At 32.2% G+C, this 10000-nt stretch overlaps 1 protein-coding gene across 1 annotated transcript in view; it reads left to right on the plus strand.

Annotated features, from left to right (window-relative positions):
* The window catches only part of LOC121381738 (snake venom metalloproteinase BaP1-like), a 37947-nt gene that overhangs the window by 618 nt on the left and 27329 nt on the right, over positions 1 to 10000 (plus strand). The window lies entirely within an intron of this gene.

Consider the following 10000-nt stretch of genomic DNA (forward strand, 5'->3'; position numbering starts at 1 on the left):
CCATATTATTTTTACTAAATCCATATGAATTTTTCACATCATGAAGGGGTCAACCCTCATACCTTAACAACCATAATTTGAAACAACAACAAGAATATAAAGTATCAGAAACATGAAACTGTGTTTCCGTATCAAGTGGTACGCACTGTCGTGCCTGTTGAAGAGAGAATACTATGAAAAATCCCTTACTGTTAAAGCTAACCGAATTTCATGTAATACATGCAACTGCTGAATGCGTCATACGGTGGAATGTCGCAAAGTCGTTACAGGAGCGCTGATTTTCTTACCAAGATCAGAATAATACAAGATAAAATACAAAATAATAGTGACGATAAAAAACGATAAGACTTTTGAAGACACATGTACTTAAAGAGACCCCATATCATCTGAAGTACTTTAAGTGAATCGTGAACATGGTGCAGTAGAGATATGGTATACAATCATAGGAATCTGCAAACAAAGAAATCATTCATGTCAGAAGAGTAACGCCCATGAAAAAAGAGAGAAATAAATGCAGTTATACAGAATGGAGTAAAAATTTATTTTTTACACTCCATGAGTTGACATAAAACTCGTACTAAAAAAACCCCACTGAAATGGTATATTTATTATATACATCATTCAAATAATAATACCGCCGAGAAAAGGAACCTGACAAAGCGATCGTCCAAATTAACAGCAAGCACAACGAATTGAAATTAAACTTAAAGGCGACGACAGGACATTGTGACACCACTATTTGGTTTCGCTCACAGTCTGTGTTTAATATTTCACCTTCATTGCACTTCATATTTAATTGTGATAGCCTGTCACTGATAGGTATAGTTGTTTAAATTGCTAAAACAAATTCAAATTGGTAATCGTCAAACTAAAAATGATAATGCTACATTGGCATCAATTTATCATATCTTAATTATTTACAATGGACATATCTGAAGTCTGAACTTGTTCAATCTGAAATATAAATATCTTTTCTATATTTTCGCTGTAGTTTAAATTCAGTGAAAATATGACTTTTATAATGAAAATATTACTTTTCACCGAATATCACTTTTATGATTTGTGTAGATATATATATATATATATATTTCATAACTATATATTTCGGGTGTTACAGTCCTTATATTGTTTTAATATACAAGGGGCGGGACTTAGCTCAGTGGTAAAGTGCTCGCCTGATGCGCGGTCTGTTTAGGATCGATCCCCGTCAGTGGACCGATTGTGCTATTTCTCATTAGAGCCAATGCACCACGACTGGTATATTCAGTGATAGATTAGAACATATTTTATTGTTTTGAACCCCCCTCCCCAAAAAAACAACAACAAACAAACAAAACACACAAAAAAACAAACAAAAAAATAATAAAAAATAACCAACCCAACAATAAAACAAAAACCCCCAACAAAATGGATTAGGCACAAGTTATACAACTATCTCCATAATACATACACGTCACGACTGTAATATATTTATGGAATTTAAATATGAACACAAATAAATATTATTGAAAGAGAGAAAGAAATAAAGGAAAAAGAGAGAAAACAGAATAAAGAAGCAATAGATTTTTTTTATGTGTTCGATAATCAGACAGCAGGTTTACTACAAAAACACATAACACAAACACGGCATCGCAATCTGAGTATGTAGTGGCTATACTACTACACATTTTTACTAATGAAGGGAAACTTTTATTTCATTTATAATTATATATTTATTTCCATGAAACAATATTTCTTTATTGTCTTATTCACTTAGACTGGCCTCAGTGGCATCGTTGTTAGGCCATCGGTCTACAGGCTGGTAGGTACTGGATTCGGATCCCAGTCGAGGCATGGGATTTTTAATTCAGATACCGACTCCAAACACTGAGGCTCAATAGGTAGGTGTAAACCACTTGCACCGACCAGTGATCCATAACTGGTTCAAAAAAGGCCATGGTTTGTGCTATCTGGTCTGTGGGAAGCGCAAATAAAAGATCCCTTGCTGCCTGTCGTATGTGGCGACATCGGGTTTCCTCTAAAAAAAACAGTGTCAGAATGACCATATGTTTGACGTCCAATAGCCGATGATAAGATAAAAAAATCAATGTGATCTAGTGGCGTCGTTAAATAAAACAAACTTTACTTTTTACTTTCTTCACTTAGAACATTTTAACAAAGTAAAACTAATTGTAAATTTATTGGTTGAAATCTTTGCAAAAATTCCAGAGAATGCGGTTTTGCCTAACATATAAAATGCATTCACAGAAACCATTATACATGTAATTGTTTTTTAAATGATTCCATAACTGCACGCGGAATCAGTGCTAAGGCCAACTCGATATACGTCTGCCTTTAAATCACTAGACCCGTGTCTTAAATTGGTATGCAATACATTTTCTATTATATTAATATTCAGTACGGTTATTGTTTTGGGGGAGTACCCGATATATATACACACACACACACACACACACACACACACACACACGTAAACACGCACACTACACACACACACACACGTAAACACACGCAAACACACACACACACGCAGACACACATACACAAACACACATACACACACGCAAACACGCACATACGCAAACACACACACGCGCGCAGACACAAATACACAAACACACACATACACACACGCAAACACACACGCGCGCACACACAAATATACTCGCAAGCACACACATACATACACACACGCACGCATACACACACACACACACACACACGCACACAAACACACACAAACTACAAAAGTGTTAAAAACCAGGATGAGTGTCGTACTAAGAATTTGAAGTATAATACTCCTTCTCCATTACTTAAAGTACACAGATAGAATCTCTTGCAATAATGATAAAAGGGTTCATTCAAGTCAAAATAGCCACGCACGATTTATAAAAATGAAAGCAGTGATGCACGAAACGGTACTCCGCCCTTCACCAACCAGGAAGTTATGACGTTACGTACAATGTTCATTCTTACACAACAATGTTTGCGTCCCATTACCTTAAATCTTCTGTAATAAGCATAATTATAGGTTTTGGAAACATCCAACACTCATTGCAAGTTTAAAACCTATGGGCCGAATTTACAAAAACTGTTTACGTGTTACACGCGTGTAACTACATTTTGTTACAAATACAAAAGTGTTTATTCAACTTTAAGGCCTCCAGCCCACAGTAATCTGTTTTATTCAGTTGCATACATGACATACATGTAAATTTAAATGATATGTATAAACATGGTATACATTCCAGTTTCAATACAGTATATAAACAGGTACGTGTAGTACTTGTCCATTTCTTTTGCTCCGTTACAAACATGGCATATATTCCAGTTTAATATTAAAAACATTTTAGAAGAAAAAAGAGAGCTGAAATCCGATAAAAAAAAATATCTCTGTATATGCAAGCATGTCATACATTATGGTGTCCATACTGTGTATATCGAAATACTAATATGTCACTATATATACATACATGTATAACTAGATACACAAATACACTTATCTTTTCATACATCCTATATTAATACTAATACTGCAGATTTTCGCTACGTATGTCCATTGCGTTCTTAATGAATATAGCTAGATTTTTCATGGTTAAGTATTCTTTAGACTGAAAAGGTGCACAATATTCTTAAATAGAGGATTTTTAACACAACAGTTTGGTCAAAAATGTCTTCTTAAGTCACTTATAACAGGGCACACAAGGATGAAATGAAATTCATCTAGTATAAAACCAGTATCGCAAATCCTACATATTCTGTCTTCTCTCAGAATACCAAACCTCCGCCCTTTTTCTATTTCTATTTTCTATTTATGTGTAGAACAACGCAAGATTGTTAATGCACGTCTTATGGCATACATTATTTACACCAGTTTTTCTTCCCATTCTGGTCCATTTGAAATAACATATTATAACACTGTTTTGATAATCTATTATTGTCCATCTTTTGTACCCTTCAGAAAATATTGAATTGGTTTGCACATATAATAAACGCTGGCATATGTTACAATAGTATGTGTACCAGTACAAAATACATTTATTAAAGGATGTTTTAAATGATTGTATTTTGTCCATAATAATTTACTTGATGACTTAGAAAGACCTATCTTTATTTATAACTTAAGATGGTTTTCATTGTTCAACATGGCCGCCAATATTCCTATTGAAATAACAGTTCCTTAAAATTCGAAAATAATCTAAAATTTGGTATTCTTGCAACAATTTATTTTTGTTGTAATGTACTCTAAGTACCATCCTAGACAACATATCAAAAAGGTAATTTGATGTAAGCAGGGGAAGTTACTAATTTGCATAATTAAATATGGCCGCCACATGGCATATTTTACAGTTTAGTAAACATATGTATGTGTGCTGAAACGAGATATATTTAGTAAATGTTATTTTAAATTCATTGTATTTTGTCTGAAATAACTTACATAATGACTTAGAAAGACCTCCATTAATTGATATCTTAAGATGGCTTTAATTTTTTCAAGATGGCCGCCTACATTAACATTGAAATAACAATTCCGTCATAGTGATCTAAGATCTCGGTAATCTATTTCATTTGTGTTTCAAACATAAGTAAAGTAGTATGTCACATTGTTGATTATTGAGTTCCACATATAACATGGTCTTAAGTTGATCAATTAGCCTATCTTCTGCATGCATCCATTCTTTGCCAACTGCCATCCATGTGCACCATTGTGTCATAGTCTGTTTTGCCAGTGCTCAAATATGCATTTGAAATTACACATCAATGAGGGGGCGAAACCTATTTGCCCTGAAATGGGTTTCTCCATTTTCACATAATGACTATCTATAGCATGAAATAACACAAATGTGGAGAATCCAATCACCAAGTTACCCTACCTTACACTCTGAATTATTCAGCAAATTATTAGTTTCATACATATATAGTAAAAGGCAATTAATCCATCTGAAGCCTACTCGAAAAATTCAACAGATCAGAACAATTTGCCTCCTCCAAAATCAATTTTTAAAATCAAATTATCTTCCCTAGTCAAGTAGACAAGTATGAGAAATGTCGTTTATAGATGGACCTGATCTGTAAACATACATAAACAGTGTTTATGTGTAAGATTGCACATTTCACATTCCTACGGTTCTGCCACGTCATACCCTTTATACATTTGTGATGGCATGCTCTAGTGAATCACTGTTAAAACAGTGATAATATCAGGTGTTTGCAAAAAGTGAGCATACCTTTCAACACATGTGGCACCCAGTATGAAAAGAGCCAATAGTCAGTTTTTATTTAAACAATGAAACTTATGTACAAGATGTTTAAAAATCATGAAGTGATGTACATTCAGAATGGGATATGCACACAAACATCATCTTATTGGCCATAGATCATAGTTATTTTCCCATTTAGTTGAAAGTAGTCTGGTATTTGTAGTGGAAACTATTAGACTGAAGTTGACAGGGGAATGCATATAGTTTGCACACATGTGTAACTTGCTGACATTGAAAACGTTTTTTGTGGTAATTCCAGCCAATGCAAATGAAAGCAGTCAAAAGGACTTTGGATATGGTCATACTGCTACCATGAAGCAGTCATGTGCATTGAATATAGGTAGACTGCCACCCACGAGGACGATGTATCCTTCTTGACTGGTTAAACCTGCAAAAGACAGAACTCTGTGGGTATATTTATAGACAGTTCTGGTGGCATACATTTGTAATATCTTCACACATTTTCGTCCTGTGCCAATTAAAGGGTCAGCTTTAAAGGGACATTCCTGAGTTTGCCGCATTGTGAGATGTTTCCGACTAATAAAATATTTCTACGATTAAACTTACATATTAAATATATTTTCTTGTTTAGAATACCAGTGTCTATATATTCAATGTGTTTTGGTCTTTTTAATATTTGTAAGAAACCCAAACTAGATTTTGTTTTCAAATAATTTCGTACGTATGAAAAAAATATATTTTAAGAAATAAAATGAAATATAACCTAGTACAAATATTAGAACGATCTGCAACACGTTTAATATACAGCCACTAATATTTTATGCAGAAATATATATTTGATATGTAATTACAATCGTTAAAACGTCTCTGTGAGTCAATAACATCTTAAAAATTGCAGCAAACTCAGGAATGTCCTTTAAGAACAAAGGGAGTAATGTAATGTTGAATTATATGGTTGATGACAGGTATTCAAGAACATATTTTTATAATTTTCAGGCATGCTTACTCTCATTCTAATTCTTGGTTCATATATTGTAGTGTTGTGTTAATGGCCAATCATTGAATTTACATTTTATCCACAAGATGGTTTATAGGATTATGTCATCATTTTTCAACAGTAAAGAGGTAAATTCGTCTTTCGATATTACACATGACCTAGTTCGCATTGTTCATACAAGTTGCATGCTGACAAAATAGTGAAATATCATGATAACCTATATCGGAAAAATCATATTTTAGAGCACAAAATGTAGTAAAGACCTCTTTATGACGTCTATGCTCTTTATATGTGTCATTTTTCATCCTGTGCGACCAACAGAAGACATACATTGATATATTAAAGGAGCTCAATCACGGATTTAGTGGGCCTTGTTTCTCGAAATATGCATTATAAATGAAACTTACATTCATTTGGAATACCAAACCTAGTTATTGTATGATCCAAAATATTTTAATTGAACTACGACACCGACCCTCCACCCCAAAAAGGTAGTAGTAGGCTAATAATAATAATAATAGTAGTAGTAGTAGTAGTAGTAGTAGTAGTAGTAGTAGTAGGAATAATAATTGTGGGGTGGGTGGGGGCAGTTGTTACAAAAACATTACATAAATTTAGAGGGGGACCCGGGAATGGTCTCAGCTTTACTAGTAGCCTATAAAAAAATGTATTTTGAGTTTTATTGCCCCTTGCAATTTTGAGCATTTGAAATGTGACTAAATACAGCAAAATAACCTTTTAGTCATATTTATTTACGGTAAAATTAACTTTTTTACAAAATTTACGTAAGCAGCCTCAAAATTGCAGTCAGTGAAAAATTATTAAGTTCAAGCCCTGTTGTTAGTTTGTGTACTGTCTGTAGTTAGTTTCTCTTTCACTTATTTCAGTTAATCTACCTCAGCCGCTGAAAATTTGTAATTGTTATTTTTATTTATTTATTTATTTATTCATCATCATCATTATCACTATCACTATCACTATCACTATCATTGTCACTATCACTATCATTATCATTATCACTATCATTATTATTATTATCATTATCACTATCATTATTATTATCACTATCACTATCATTATTATTATCATTATCACTATCATTATTATTATCACTATCACTATCATTATCATTATCATTATTATTATTATTTATTTATTATAATTAATTTTTTGTTAGTATTGTAGGGACAATATGACGCTATTCATATATCTATGGAAAACGTACACAAAAGGGTCAGCTAAATTCATATACTCCCCCACCCCCTCCCCTGTTCAGAAAATGCACTGTTCGTACAGTACTTAGTATGTACTCCTCCTGTTTCAGATGCTTCGGTAATATGGATCAATCAAATACATGTACCTATTTACCGCCTATATACATTTTTGCTGTGAATATAGCCAGCCCTCGTTAGTGGAGGCTATAGACACGGCCTTCGTATATATAGTCACATCGTATATAAACACCGTCTAGTTCAGAGTATTCTTTAAAAATGTAACAATTCCTGTCCCAAGTCAGCTGTTATGGCATATTTTGTATAATAATGAATTTGACAAGGTGGAAAATGACGGTGTTTGTGATCCAGATGTTTAGAGTTTTTCGCGTACGACTAACGATAAATTTACCTATAGATGCTAAGGCCTAACTAGTCGGGATTGTCAACGTTTAACATGCTTCTGTTACTAAAGTAAATTAATGTATAAGCTTATTATCATTCAGTACATGTTTTTATTATATTTTAATAACTTATTTTCATTGGGGGTTTTTCTTCTATTTACCCTACGTCGCAGAGGACGGTCAAGCGTTCTCGTTACACGAGCTTCGTAAATCGTTTTGGCACTGCAGTTATTCGGGGAATGCCCGTCACGTGACTCAAAATATTACGTCACACCTCTGCTCTCCAAATAGCCGTTATTTTTCTCAGAATTATGGACCGTACCCATCATTCAATTATTTTTATAAAATATCAATAATAAGTGTGATATGGTGATTATGTAGATGGTTCAATAAAGTACTTTTAGGTACAAATCAAATGTATATATTGTCATATAATACCTTGTTGGGTCAATAATTAGGTCAACCATCTGTGAGAGAGCGCGTTTATAAACAGGGTGTTTGATCTAAAAGAGACAAAACGTGGCCGCCATTTTGAATAAATTAAAATTCCGGTCTTAAAAAGTGATCGTAAAACAAATTCCACCAGGTTCGTGTTTATTGATCAAAAGTTTTATAAAAATGACAGGGCATAATTATCTAATGTAGAACAAAATATTTATTTGCCCAAGCTTTTCATCAGTGAGACATCTTAAGTCAATACAATCCAAAGCTAACGATGGGTTTAATATATGATTTGTGTCACTTTTGTCACTAAATAATTAGTTTATATTTACAGGCTTTCTTTGACAATATTAGTAACACTGACAAATGTACATTGCTTGTATATACCTACATTTATGTCACTTTTGTCACTAAATAATTAGTTTATATTTACAGGCTTTCTTTGACAATATTAGTAACACTGACAAATGTACATTGTTTGTATATATCTACATTTATGTCACTTTTGTCACTAAATAATTAGTTTATATTTACAGGCTTTCTTTGACAATATTAGTAACACTGACAAAAGTACATTGTTTGTATATATTTACATTTATGTCACTTTTGTAACTAAATAATTAGTTTATATTTACAGGCTTTCTTTGACAATATTAGTAACACTGACAAAAGTACATTGTTTGTATATATCTACATTTATGTCACTTTTGTAACTAAATAATTAGTTTATATGTACAGGCTTCCTTTGACAATATTAGTAACACTGACAAAAGTACATTGTTTGTATATATCTACATTTATGTCACTTTTGTAACTAAATAATTAGTTTATATTTACAGGCTTCCTTTGACAATATTAGTAACACTGACAAAAGTACATTGTTTGTATATATCTACATTTATGTCACTTTTGTAACTAAATAATTAGTTTATATTTACAGGCTTCCTTTGACAATATTAGTAACACTGACAAAAGTACATTGTTTGTATATATCTACATTTATGTCACTTTTGTAACTAAATAATTAGTTTATATTTACAGGCTTCCTTTGACAATATTAGTAACACTGACAAAAGTACATTGTTTGTATATATCTACATTTATGTCACTTTTGTAACTAAATAATTAGTTTATATTTACAGGCTTCCTTTGACAATATTAGTAACACTGACAAAAGTACATTGTTTGTATATATCTACATTTATGTCACTTTTGTAACTAAATAATTAGTTTATATTTACAGGCTTCCTTTGACAATATTAGTAACACTGACAAAAGTACATTGTTGTATATATCTACATTTATGTCACTTTTGTAACTAAATAATTAGTTTATATTTACAGGCTTCCTTTGACAATATTAGTAACACTGACAAAAGTACATTGTTTGTATATATCTACATTTATGTCACTTTTGTAACTAAATAATTAGTTTATATTTACAGGCTTCCTTTGACAATACTAGTAACACTGACAAAAGTACATTGTTTGTATATATCTACATTTATGTCACTTTTGTAACTAAATAATTAGTTTATATTTACAGGCTTCCTTTGACAATACTAGTAACACTGACAAAAGTACATTGTTTGTATATATCTACATTTATGTCACTTTTGTAACTAAATAATTAGTTTATATTTACAGGCTTCCTTTGACAATACTAGTAACACTGACAAAAGTACATTGTTTGTATATATCTACATTTATGTCACTTTTGTAACTA

The sequence above is a fragment of the Gigantopelta aegis genome, chromosome 9 (assembly GCF_016097555.1).
Source record: "Gigantopelta aegis isolate Gae_Host chromosome 9, Gae_host_genome, whole genome shotgun sequence".
NCBI classification, from domain to species: Eukaryota; Metazoa; Mollusca; class Gastropoda; order Neomphalida; family Peltospiridae; genus Gigantopelta; species Gigantopelta aegis.